Below are 14808 nucleotides of genomic sequence, written 5' to 3' on the forward strand. Positions count from 1 at the left end.
TATTTCGTAGAGAATCGCGCACTGGCTGTTATTGTGGGACGAATGGTACCTCAATAAAATTGTCTCATGTTAATTTTTGCTTGCTGTGTAAAACAGCTCAAACATTTCTCACTAGTAACAAAGTCAACGCTCGTCCTGTAATACTCGTTTCTTTGGTGCCATTGTTCTCGCCGCAAGGTACATTCTCTGCTTTGAATTTGTTGCTGAAATGGGAAGAAACACGTACATCTGTATACGATAAAAATTACAGAAAGACGAGTTTGCTGTTAGATTGCAAAATAACTATAACGCGGCAACGTTGCACGTGGATGAAAAATCCTAATCTCAAAAAGATGGAGGTGAAGAAAATAGATTTATTAAAACATTTACGATGTTTCTGTTCCTAATAAATTCCGGTGCTATTGAACACTTTAAAGCTCTCCAACTTAAATCAGTGCAAGAGATGACAACACATAAAATTGTTCAATAACTAAGTTTAACATTAAGACTTTCAAGAAGAAAAAAAAATTGGGGGACGCTTAAGCTTCGCCTTTAAGAGTTGAACGCGATAGCGATATCCTGCCCCTAGTGCGCAATTCGATCACTACGAGTGTTTAACAGAATGCGCGCACTAAGGCGTGTGCCTTATGTAATGGGTAGCATGCTTTAAACCAGCAGCAATTATGCGCGAGAAACTTTTTCGAAGTTGCGATGCACCCACTACGTGGTCTTAAGGAAATACGCGCAGTAATATGTGTGTGCCTTTTGTAATGGGTGGCTGTCTTTAAACCACCAAGTCGTTATGATATTGACATGGTGTGACGCCCAATAGCAATGTACGCTTGTACCACGCAATATTACTGCGATATTACATCTCGTACTGTGACACCTGTATACAGGACGCGTATTTTTGGAAAGCATGAAAGTTACTTTCAGTGCAGCTCCAAGCAGAGGCGTGGCTGTGTGGTAGAACACCTGCTTGCCACGCAGACGGCCTGGGTTCGATTCTCACTCGGGCCCAACATTTTTATTATTTGTTTTATTTGCAGCTTTTTCGATTTTTCGGTCACGGACAAGATGATGATTTTTCGCTCACAACCAACGGCGCCGACGCCGACGGCGGAAATTCTGCGATACGAGCTCTTTAACGCTATCGCGTTAAAACATACCGTACCACTGCGTAAACCGGTAAATTCTAACGCATGTCGCATGCGGTGTTCTTCAAGCGTGCCACCATGGCTCTCTAGAAGTTGTGCCGAGAATTGGTGAGGGCGACGTGCTCAGGTATAGCGTTTCAATGTTCACCGCCGTACTGTGGCTGATGTATTTCTGACCTGAAGTGTGTGTGCTACAGAAGCGCCTGAACTTTCGTCAGAATTTACTTGCCGCTGCTTCGATAATTCAGTCCCGCGTATTCTTTTTTTTTCCCTCCAGGGCTAAAGCTTTACTAATGGAAGGTATTTGATATAAAACAAAATGCTCATCCAGAAGTTCGACGTGTTTTGCGCGAACAGGCTAGATAGTTTTAAGACGTAGATAAGCTTGCTTCCGAGTTTTCGATGTAATAAGCAGCATCAATGGTTGACAGAAGAACCTGCTCAAAATCTAACACCGGGACGCAATGAGAAAGGCTACGTCTTCTAAACAAACATCCTTTCACGATGTAAGGCCACTCTGGAACCCACATCGTCCCATTCTGCATTCTGCCTTTCTGTTACAAAAATGAGTAAATAGGTCTCTATCTTCTCTTCCGAGGGAGCCCCATTCAAGTTTAGTGTGTGTAAGAATAAATATTTAGTTTGAACGAGCGCACACTGCTAAGTTCTATGGGAGTGAGGCGGAAAGGCGTATTGTAAAAAAACGAAGAATCACGTCAGATATTTGAACTAGTAACTTGAGCCAAAAAAATAGTAGACAAGAAAACTGTCTCATAACTCCAGGCTACGCAACGAAGGTTAAAAACGTACCCCAAAACTTCCATGACAAAAAGACTGTTGGCGCGTGGGCTTTATATTTTCCTCGCCCTTTGCAACATTTATTTATGGGTGGCGAAATTTCCACAGGCGTGGACGAGAACACATGAACTTTTTTTCCGGCGCTGTTTCAGTGTGTCGCTGTAAACTGCAGAAACAGAACTGCCTTCCCAACTGCTATATAATACATTGCGAATGAGGAAAAAAAAAAAGCTGCACCGCAAACGACAGTGGTGAACTAGCGCGAGTTAGAAAGTGAAGAAAAAAAATAAAATCGAGAGTGAGATATGCTGATGGTTCCCCTCTATTGGCTTGGTGTGCGACCGATGGCGGCGCTTCGAACGGCGCCTGTATGACGTCAGAGCGGGGATTCGCGCGCTTTCGTCTGCTACGTAGGCCCAGCGCCGTGTTGAAACCGCCGTTGTGGTAAATCTCAACAAAAAAGATGTTCAATTGGTTATCTTGCGTATGGTGGCTACTGACGCTGTTCGAACAACCGTGGGACTGCTTTTAACGTTCATTTAGAACTACAAATCTTTGTTTTTTAGAACTGCGGCCGCTTGTCGCCGCGGCGAGTGCTGCGCAATGGTGAAGTACTGCTCTGTGCCTCAGTGTACTTCGTCCGCTCGTGAAAAAGGCGTTAGCTTTCACAACTACCCTAAGGAACCAGAGCTGAAGAAGAAGTGCATCGCAAGCTCAGAATGGGAAAACGCTCCACGCCTTCATCAACCGTGTGCAGCAAGCACGTCGCGGACAGTGACTTCTGCTACCCGCCGTACGCGCGACTCTTAGGTAAGCTTGTGACCGTGTTTAAGCGCCCCACCAATACTTAAGGCGTTTATTGCACGCAGGCTATAAGCATAGGCGACTTACACCAGGTGTGGTGCCGTCCCACAACCTGCCGTGAAGGCCCCTAGACAAAGAGCCGACGACGCGGCCTCCGAGTCGCCTCGCAGGAAAGCGCGCCTCGTGAGCTCAGCTGAGCGGCGCAGGATATCTGAGACCACGGCTGCATTTGGATGGCGTACATACGTATTTTACTTATGAAGGCAAGCGCGCGCCTAGGAGACTGCTTATCACAATGTCATAAGCGAAACCTGTTGGAGCTGTTTAGTGCACATTCTCTAAAAGTTTTCACCTGACGCAGTGCAGACGCTTTTTTAAAAGCGGAGCTCTTTAGGCTTTTCGTTAGGCTGCGTGGCGCGAAACTGGACCCAGCTCGCCTTTGCCATGTTAATCTCTGTATCCCTGTGCGTGGTATAATCAGCGATTAACTATTTGTTATATTCTAATACCCATGCGACGGCCCTATGCGGTATTAATAGGAACTACGACGTAATATCCTTCTCACTGAACCAACATTACGGGACAAACTGCGATCATGGGCATCGACAGGGGGGTGTGCAACAAGGCGGCACTTGCGCACTTGTTTGCAGGACGAAAGCAGCGGCGGTGATGCGATCTCCGTTGACGGCCTCGACCGCGCATTCAACAACGTGGCCTGCGTCGTACACTGCCTCACCCTCGATGAGGCACCGCTACCTTTCACAAGCTTTATCTACATACTTGTAGATGCTGGAGAAGGGCACGCTTACTGAAATATTGAAAGCACCACCCAAACTAATAAGTATCGTACGGCGGAAACAAGATACCGAGCGAGAACTCTCACACACAGTTTCACTTTCTAACCAGCAATGCGGCCGGTGGTATCGGCGCACTCGTCGACCATCCGGGGGATTTCTTGGCCCTGTCTTGGCCCTGTCGAACTAAAACAAGTTCAAGATTACACTCGAAAACATTCGTCGCAGGCGTTAGTTGACCGTCGCGAGGCTGTTCGTTCGACAAAGTTCCCGCCTGAAGCAGACGATCCGGATACAGGAGCAGCGGCTCCTGCAGCGCGGTTGAGAGCGGAGCCCCCGCTCTGACGTCACACGCGAGAGGGCGCCACTCCAAGATCTCGAGGCCAATACATTGTGTGAGAGTGCGATGTATTTAATCACTTGTTTGGCATCCAACGGTTGTTCTTCCGTATGAATTATTTGACGATTTAACCCATCCTAGGCCCTTTTATTCGTGTCATTCAAAATGACTAAGAACATTTTTTGCTGTCTTCATTATGGTTTGTATTATGGCGACGCAGGCCTTCGTCAAATTCACGTAAACATTTCTATCCCATTATGCGAAAAAGCGGTTCCCTAAGCCAGAAAGCTCGTTATTGCTTTCAGCGCTATTTTACGTGAAAGTAAACTGCAGCTAATACAAGGAAGATAACATATCCCCACATCCTCCATTTCCTATGATTCCCTCGTGAGTTCAAGGATATCGTCGTAATGTTATCTGTTATCGCGATATTTTCCTTTCTCGACATCCAGCGGCTCGACATCCAGCGGTGCCAGTCACTGATATCTGCAGATATCAGTGACTGGCCCGGATTTCTAACATGGCAACCATATGCTAGACCTCATTTGCTATAGCTTATAAAGTACTCTCTCTATCGCTATGCATATATGCTATCGCTTTATCGCAACTTTCTTGTTGTGTTCTTTATACTCAACGACAGCAACAACCACACACTCATCCAATACCAGAAAAGCGGCGTGAAGAAAATAAAATGAATGATTTAGATGAATGAATTACTTTTGCTTGGCATGTTGTTTTCATGTTTCCGCATAAAAAGAGGCAGCTTTACCCTGTCGTGGGTTTTATTTAAGAGCTTCCCGTCTCATGCCACTGCCCTCTTTTCACACACACACACAAAAAACACAGTGATTTCCCTGAGTCTTAATTGCCTTCCTGTGCTCAGAGGCTGCGATTAAGTCTTTTAGAGCGCTGCAGATTAAATTAGCTTCCTTGAAAATATATGACGAAATTTCCCTGCCTTCAAAGCTTCCGGGGTTGTAGGGCTTTCTTTCCTTCTGCTGTCTGGGTCTCAATTTAAAATTTCACATTGTTAACAAAATCCCCGCGGGGGAAACAATTGTTATTTAATGATAAGGCTACCTTATGGCAATTTATTTCTTATCGCACGCTGCTTCTCCGGGCAATCATGGCAAGACTTAGCAAACAAAAGAAAAGAACTAAAGCCTGTCGTGTTACAGGCCGGTGTTTTTGTGGTTTTCGTAGGAGGAGACCAACACCTCGTTTTTGAACAGTGGCTAGGCTTTTGTGCTACTACACTGCAACTGCAACCTTCTTAGCTTCTTCACTTACTTAAGGCTAACTTTGCGAATAGGAAGAACGTTAGAGCCAGTATAAAAAGATGCAGGCAGGCCACGGAAGAGTAAGTCGACGTTGGCCCTTTACGGCGGATAAAGCGGATAGACTGTTCAGCAGCAATCTGTTATAAAGGCATCACAAAAGCGTCTGCTTCTCAATAGCGTTTTCTAAAAATAGTTTCTATAGTTATGCTCAGAGCTTTTGTCCACTTGAGCTAAACAGAAGTAAACCGGGGTGAACAGCACATAAGTTTGCTAACAGCTGCGTCGAGTTGTTTACAAAAAGTAAAAAAAATACAAGCTATCAGGCAAAATACTCTGCGCAGGGTGCACATCATTCATGGCATTAAACTTCACCTGTATAACTGCACATGGGGATAGTGTGCCCAGCCCCCACAAGGTGAAACAAAAGGTATGCTCGGAATAGCAGCCTATAGAAGGGAGTTTTTTTAAGGCATGCTTACAGTAGCCATCGGGAATTCTATTTTCTCGCGGGTATCTCTCGCATCTGAAGTACATTAGTCAATGGGCAGCAGAGGAAAACAAAACAAGCATCGATTGCCCGAAGAGGCTGTGTCATGTGCAACGACCTACGTACAAAAGCACACGTGCAAACACTGACACAATATCGTTACAAAGCGTGAAAGAACGTACGCTCGCATTACGCGACACGCGCACTTGTCACCGAGCGTGACAGATGGAAATGCACGGTGTGACGGCGCTTTTAGGCCGGCGAGGCGTGACTGATTGTTGGCTGCACGAAGCAGCACGCCTGAGCTCGCTTTTCCTTCACGAACACACCCAGGCAAGAGACGCCACCTGCTGCTGATATGACGAGAAATTGGGTGCGCTCGTATACGCTGTTCTTTAGAGGCGACACCTTGAGTCTAACAACTGCAGGCATCGAAATATCTCCAAGCGGTACACATATACACTTTCATAAGCGTGCAGGGCCTCAAAACTTTCAAATGATGTTTGGAAGCGGTGGATGCGTGAAAACATGCGGTCGAGTTTGCGTATCCTGCAGTTCTATTGAAAAAAAAAAGAAAAGTCTGCACTCACAAAATAAATATTGGCACTCATTCCTGCTGAGATGATTGGCCATCGAAGCTATTGAACACCATGGCAAACAGTGCCGAAAAATGAAATCAGCACCTTGGCGGTGTTGGCGCTTGCGCTCAGCTTTTTGGACACATACTTGGTTCTTGCCTAGCTTGGCGCATGCGCTCATCAACATCCGTGAATGAGAATTATCCAAGATGTGCTTAGCATGAAGTTTGTTAGCCTTGCTTCTGCTGCTGTTCAGAATGTTTTGTACACGTGTTGTGGGAAGATTGACGTTTCAGATGTAATATTACCTTTCATTTGTGTGTGTGTGTCTTTTACTTCTTCCTTTTTTTATACATATTTGGTACAAGTATAGTATATACAGGTCTATGGGTGCTAATGTATGACAAGTAATTATGCACCGTATCGCGCCACACTTGCCAGCCACTCTCAAACGCGCACACATTTTGCGCTGCCTGAATACAACCGACAAGGACACCAGAAATGCCGACTAACCCACCCCTAACAGATTCGCCGTAAAGCGTCGTTGGCTAGAAGTACTCTTCGGAGGAAATTTAGGTCAGTCCTAACGCTGGACATATCATTAGCAAAACTGGTTGACCAATCGCAAATCTCACGAAACAAAAGCTACGTAAATTACTCATTACGACGTTGGACATACAGTTGCATTCTATTGGCTGGTATACAAAATTACCATTGGTGGTAATTACAATTATCTGCCGTTACAAAGAGCTATGTAGCCTGTGTATATTTTACTGAATACGAGGTCAGGTCCTCACTTGCGCGGAGTAGCGCGTTATGTGGAGTAGGTATTTTTCGGCTATAGTTGGTGATTGGCTGTCGAGGCGAACTTGATAACAACAGAAGGTGCTAACTGCGTCGGTGCCCCGTCAATCGTTCAGAATGGAAGGGAAGCTGCCTATCTAGAAAATGCTGGTCATCGGGTGTGGTAACCTTTGTTGTGTAATCACAATGTCTCTGGTGTATATTTCTGTATATTCATGGAGTCAGTATAAATACCTGGCTTCCTGAAATAAAGTTATGTTCATAGTCCACGTCCCGTCGTCTTTTTTGCGCCACTATGACGCCATTTACAGCGACTAATATGTTCTATACGTCGTTCGCAAGAGCCTCAATACGAACTTCGCGATGCAACGAATGAAGTGATTGGCATGGAAACGCACGCATTACAATAAATGTGGAATGTCCAGGTGTCCGCTCACTTATAATGCTACCGACGTGTTTACCGTGTTGGTTGATAGTTGAAAAAGTACCGTAAGCCCAATATCTGAATTCCCTCTTTATTGTCGGTAACCATCAGTAGTCATTGATTAATACCGCGTAGGCAATCTGTTCAAATGGGCGTTGTTGGTTTTAGCATCCCCCCATTCATCACCGAAACTGGCAACTATCAAGAAGAAACAGCGGTTTTCTGTTTTACGAAACAATGCGAATGCAGGCATAATTTTAGTCTATTTTTGTTTCTTTAACCACCAAGGTTTCAAACACACGCATTGTTTAAATCTGAACCAGATTACTCGCAGGTCAAACAAATAGACACATACCTTAATCGACAAATAAGAGCACCCAAAACACTTCATTCGCGAGAAGTGCTGCCGTCGAATGTAAGTAGCCGCCATTACTGAAGCTACTGTACATCCGTCCATCACTGTCACCAGCTATACGCCATTGTTGTGGGCCTGAAGAAGCAATTACTGTCCAACAATCTACAGCAAACTCAAGTGCAGCCCTGGTTGGGTGCCACGTCACTGAAGAGACACAGCAGACGCAGGCTTTTCCTCTTCTCTCTCGGAGACGACACTCGGGCAGCATTAATCGTTATAGCCGTTGGCTGGACGCATAAAAAGAAAAAAAAAAGAGTTGGCATTACGCGACTCCGTCGTGGAGAGGGCGGGCGATATAGATTTCAAGGCTGCACCTCCTCCGGAAGAATTCTTCAATGTCGGCGAACGGTTGGAATTTGTCGCGCACCTCGGGCTACCGATATTGCTGCCGCGCCTGTGCTTGTAGGGCGACACAAAGAAGAGGCAAGACGAATAGCATGGAAAAGAAAGAAAGAAAGAAAGAAAGAAAGAAAGAAAGAAAGAAAGAAAGAAAGAAAGAAAGAAAGAAAGAAAGAAAGAAAGAAAGAAAGAAAGAAAGAAAGAAAGAAAGAAAGAAAGAAAGACAAATCAATGAATGAATGAATGAATGAATGAATGAATGAATGAATGAATGAATGAATGAATGAGAGGTGCCGTCTTCGCAAAAGGCTCTTAACTTAAAATATAGTTCATAAGAGCAAGTTCTTCACCTTCCTGAAGCTACATTTATAAGAGAGAGAGAAAGAGAGAGAGAGAGAGATGCGGTAGAAATAACGTAAGACGCTAGTTGTGCAGCCGTAAAAGGGAAGGATGAAAAGGAGGGAGCAAAAGGTGAAGGAAGAGATAGACATGGTTGTATCCACTGTGATGAGGGAAAGACCAGCAAACGGACGGATGGACGGGCGCGCGCACAACACACACACACACACACACCACACACACACACACACACACACACACACACACCACACACACACACACACACACACACACACACACACACACACCACACACACACCCACACACACACACACACACACCACACACACAACCACACACACACCACCACACACCACACACACACACCACACACACCACACACACACACACACACACCACAACACACACAGGTGGGTTGAAGGTGAGAGGACTGCGCTAGCACAAAGCATTGACATACACGTACACGGTTATGTATTGTTTCGAAATAGCTGCATGAGTACTGGTTGCAGCAGAAGCGGCGGCCAGCGGAAGCGCACTCATGTAATCATTTGCGCGTGCTCTTATACACCTTAACGAGACGAACGCCAAACTTGTCAGTACTTGGTTTGCTTTGGAATAACTGTTTTCGCGATGCCAGTTTTCGCAACCTCTTCACCGCATGGGCACAGCGCAACAGAACTTGAAACTAATCCGAATACCTCGAACCATCTGCGTAGAGTCCGCTACATTGGGACCTCATAAATAACGAAGTTTTCGGGCTGGGATTTGGATCAGCCTATCGCATTAGATGCAATCCCCTGAGAAAGCGAGATGCCGGTTGATCCTAATGAAATAAATCTCTAGGGTCGTACTTTATCGTTGTTTTCCATTCTTTTGTTTTCGCGAAAGGTTAGAGTCTATTAACACTGTAGAGAGAGAGTACAGGCTGGTGGGCACACAAGCTCTTTATTTGTTCCGTTCGAATGCACGGGCAGTAAAGCCAAAAATGCGGAATATAAAGTTGTTATAAAGCGGACGGCTGTCGAACACGTCACGTTTGGTGGGGAGCGCTGATATATGAGCACGGAAGCAAAATCGGGGAAAAGGTTGACAACATCCCTTGGTCAAGGTCTATAGCTCGTAATTCATAAGTTTGTCGCCAGCATGGACGGCAGCTTTTTCTTTTTCTTTTTTCTTTTTGTCTACACAGCCCGTCCGACGTGACAGTACAACGACCTGTGCTTCCCATGTCTCCTAAACAAGTTTTAAAAATTACTTTTCACGCTCTCTGACACGTTGAGTGGTGTGCTTATTACTGCAGTCCTGCGATACTGAAGGCGCAGAATACTGAAAAAGCTGATATTTTTCAGACAGACTTACCTCGTTAGCGCCGTTCCCATCACCACTCTAGTGTTGCCGTGCCACGATGACAGCGTTGGAACGATACCAAAAATTTACGCCGAACATATCATGCGCCTAATAATAAGGATGACAGCCGCGATTTTCTGCCAGAATGTTTCTTCACCGGTAAATGTACTTAGAAGGCTTGCTCTTATTATTATTTTTTAGTATTTCGCGTTTGAATGTTACCTACTGTCAAGATGAAACGCATGGAGCATTTCAAAGCCGTGACGGAAATAAATTTAGAAGCTCATTACGGTCCAGATGTGCTCTCAAATTCCGAAGGCACCAGCTCGGCGAAACTGCGCTCAGCTTCTGCGCTTTGCTGTCATCAGCGCAGGTTACCTTTCGCGCTATCTCGGCAGCTTGCGCGAGAAAGAGCTCTGGCTCACGGAGAGCGCACATACGACGACAAGAACGGGCTTCTCGAAATGAAAGTTCCTGAACACGAACGAAAAAGAAAACGGCCTCATCGTCAAATTCGGCGGGCACTATACGTGTGCACTCAGAAACATACGCTCCGCCTGATGAGGTAATGCTATCTCCTGCCATTAACTGAACGCCACGCGAGGGATACGGGAGACGGCTGTAAAAGCTATGGCTCATTTCGAGAGCTACATCTCCTAATGCGGAGATAACGCGTCAAACGGTGTAGAGGTGCACGAGCGAGATTTCTTTTGATGGGATCGTTTATTTTTCTTTACTTTTGTTGTCAGGAACTCCAGAAACATTGTAATGTTATTTCTTCGCATCATGCGCCTTGAAGGGGAAGAGTAGAGCTCATGGTGTTAACGGTGGCTCAGGTTCGTCCAATCGGAAGCGAAGGTAATTTCTGCTGTTGATTACTGAACTACATCAAGTGTGCGCAAGACAAGCTTTTGCTTGAGATAGTCGACTCAGTGACTATGCATTTGTGCTCATTTCGAGCAAAGCAAATTTGCTGTGTCAATTATGTTAAGCCAATTCGCAAGTCCGAAGTGAAGCACTTTTTGCATTTTTTTTTTCGCGCAACTGATCCCCATGCTAGGCCTATTGTAAACCAAATGCATCCAACTGCTTATAACATCCTTAAAACGCTTCGAACGCTTAGTGTGTACACTCTAAAAAAAGAGTACTTTAACTCTTTTTTTGTGAGTACTGACTTCCCACATATACGACTCTCTTTAAAAAGACCCATGAACTCTCTATGGAGATCACTGTAGTCTCCACGGAGGGTCGAGGGATCCCACATAGTGTTGACGTGTCTCTTTAAAAAGAGTCACATACGGGACAGGTCAGCACTCACCGAAAAGAATAACACAGACAGTTTTTTTGTTTGTTTGTTTAGAGTGTACTAAGCTGTCGAAGCTGCTGTTGCACCGCTCTTTAGCTTTCTTCGTTACTATCCAAGATCTCTAGAATTATGAGAGAATACGATAAATCCTTGTATTTATCTGCGTACTATGTAATTATGCAAAGGTGCATTTTTTAATAAACCAGTATTATTATATATTAGTAAAACGAACCACGCACACGTTTGCAGTGAGGAGTACAAGGTGCGGTGTTTTATTCGAGTCCTGTTTGAGTTGTATGTCTCGAAAGTGCGCGGGAATATGGCTGCACGAGCCTCGTATTTATTTTCGCACCACAGGAATAAGTTAGGAAGTCGTTATCGTAATATTTGAATACAATAAGAACACTCATACGATACGACGGTGAAAGGATGAAGGAAACATGAAAATAATGCAATTTTTTATTCTTCGCTCAATTGATTCTGCGCTGTGTGACACCCTCTCCAATGCGGCCATAAGGGTAACCAGTACCTTAAATTCGATATACGGCTGCGCAATCCATCTAAATTTTCGCCCTGAATTGTCTCAGGCCCTCCAGCGATAATCCAAGCATCTAAAAAAAAAAAGAAGGGCGTCACAACAGCAAAGTACACCACTGAAACTTCTAGTACAGGCTAACTTATTCTTGAAGCCTCATAATTTGTTGTACAGACGACGCAAGGAAAAGGTAGTTTAGACGTCACCATAAAAGTATGCAAAACCAGTTCACGTTAGAAAAATGAAGTTCCTGCAACTCGCCCCGTTGTACAGCCCCGTTTTGTTTTGTTCACTTTTTAGAGAAAGTAAAGGTGGCTGGAGTTCCCTGTCGGCGTTCGGTGACAAGCCATGGTCAGCACAGCACTCAATCATTCAGCCCTTTCCACTTCTCTCACTCTTTCTTATTAATTCCTTTCTTCTTATATAAAAGGTCGATTAGACAATAAATCAAGCTAGAGCGCGAACGAGCACGAATAAAAAAATAAAGCGTCAGCTTCCTAAACTAGCATTTGATGGGTCTTGGCCTTTTTCTCGTGGGAACCATTGGTGTTATGAATAATGATTCTTTGTAATCATTTTCATGTCGGCAGTAGGCTTATGTATGTAAAAGGGTGTAAAACCGACCTCAGTATTTCCGGTTGTAGTGTTCAGTACACTTTGTATTTTACTTTCACTGAAAAACGATATTTTTACCGAGAAAATGCTATGTATCGCCCTGCCATAAGAAGAACGCTGAGATGATTTCATCACACAAGCGCGTAACAAACCTAAGCTAGGTTTGCTGAGTCGTATTTATTATTGAACCAGAAGGCTCCGTGTCTGTTTAGCTCATTTTCAGAAACTTCGAAATTTCAAAAGACGATTGGAGCAGACGTCGAGAGGAGCGGAGTAATAAATAAAAGCATAACGACACTCAGTTACATTACGTAGTTTGTTCAGCTGTTACCGGTTAAGTTAGGGAGAACTCGCGCATGATATGTTGCCCTATACGAAGGCTCACCATCTTGTGAGCGGGGCTTCTGGTAAGTTTAACGAAAACAAAGTAGCAGTTCCAAAAAAAATGTGACAACGTCACGTGCGGAATTCTGCGACTGGTCGGTGACACGGAACTAGCCACATCTCGTGTTTCAGTCGGAGAGCATAGGCTTGTGGCTTTCCGATTCATATTTGCTGGAAAATGTTATGGATAATTCACAGCTTGACCTGAAATGTCTAAACTTTCGCGCAAAAGGTACAGAGCGGACAAGGAAACGACGAGGACAAGCACTACTTCCAACTATCATTTATTAAAACAACACAAAATGTATACGCGTGTGCTCGTCGTTTCCTTGTCCGCTGGGTACATTTTGCGGTATGGAATACCAACCAGGCCGCTCCCACACCTTGACCTGAAATTCTGTAAGATATGGTGAGGGAGTAAACACGCAGTTATTGTCACGAATGTACAGCCGGCGTAAAAAGCTGAGAGACCACATTTCTGAGAAAACTTTGTATTTTTCAGCAATTCGGCACTGTATTCTGCAGAACCCCAAAATACCCCTCTGCAATTTTTTAAGCATTTTGCAAGAGCATCGACACCAGGATAGGGTAGTTTCTAATATCAGCGAGAAAACAACGAGATCAGCGATACGACGATCAGCGTCGCAACGGCTTTCTGAACACACCATCGCACAGATAAGGCTGATGTGTATGCGTCTCTAAGCAAACAGCGTATAACAGACGGCACTCGCACACGAGTGTGAGTGCCTCTGCACTTGAGCATCATGTACGAGATCGCGTTACTTCTCGTCTACATTAGGCGCTATCATGTCTACGGGTCAACGCTAGCGCGATGTTATTAAAACTTGGAGGAGGCTTCAGTATCGCCTTGAATAGTAGAACGCGATTAGCGTATTGTTGGGCGCCGTGCGCATCGCCCTCCCAATCGCTAGTCTTGCTTCGGTTCTCGTTGGATGTCTCAACCGTACCGCAAGGTATCAAACGTCTGTGCGCCTAACATTGGCCGTTTCAAACTATCTAGAATGCTTACTGCAAGTAGAGTTGAGAAGTGCCACTACGTCATAACTCTTTCCCTTTGCGAATGAGAGAAGGGCCCACTGCGCGTCCGTAAGGCAACACGTGAACCTACGCAGCCGCTCCCTTTGTTGATGATTTTGCTGATGATGATTAATATGTATGACCGCTTTGTAATGGGTGGGCTTTTATAAAACACCCACTCGTTGCGCAATGCACAGGTTTTGACGCTTGGCGCGGTTCTACTCTCCACGCAATATTACATGCGCTAAGGAGACTCCTACTGCATGCATTCATATTGATGATGTGCTGAGAGCTTGCCACGATGAGCCGGCGTCCGGCCATCTCGGATACACGCGCACATTGGCCAGAGTCCAACAAAAATACTACTGGCCAAGGCTTCCAGCCATTGTAAAGCCTTACGTGCGCACGTGCCTCGAGTTGTCAACGACGGAAATCGCCACCTTTAAAGCCAGCTGGATTGTTACAACCAGTTCAAGTGCCCAACGTGCCGGTTTGCCCAAATCAGAATGGACCTTCTCGGATCATTTCCGACTTCGCATGCTGGAAACAAATGGGTAATAGTCGCCACCGAATATCTTACGCGCTACGCAGAACAAAGGCTCTATCAAGCAGCACCGCAGCAGTAACCGCCGATTCTTCATTGAAAACATCATTCTGAGGCATGGTGCTCCGACAGTCATAATAACGGACAGAGGTACCACTTTCACGGCCACGCTCTGAAGACAGTGCCTGAGCTCAGCGGAACAGCTCATCGAAGAAACTACCTCCTACCATCCACAAACCAACGGCTTAACAGAACGCCTCAAGACTATTGCCGACGTGCTGAGTACGTATATAGACGTGGTCATAAAAATAGGGACGACATTCTTACGTACGTCACGTTCGCCTATAATACAGCGCAGCAGGAAATATATGCGAAGGACGCGATTTAGTATTCATGGTCGTGAAGTGACAACGATGCTTGATGCTATGTTATGCATGACTGCAATAATACAGACATGGACGTGAAGCTTTTACTCAACGA

This window comes from Rhipicephalus sanguineus, chromosome 6 (assembly GCF_013339695.2).
Source record: "Rhipicephalus sanguineus isolate Rsan-2018 chromosome 6, BIME_Rsan_1.4, whole genome shotgun sequence".
NCBI lineage: Eukaryota > Metazoa > Arthropoda > Arachnida > Ixodida > Ixodidae > Rhipicephalus > Rhipicephalus sanguineus.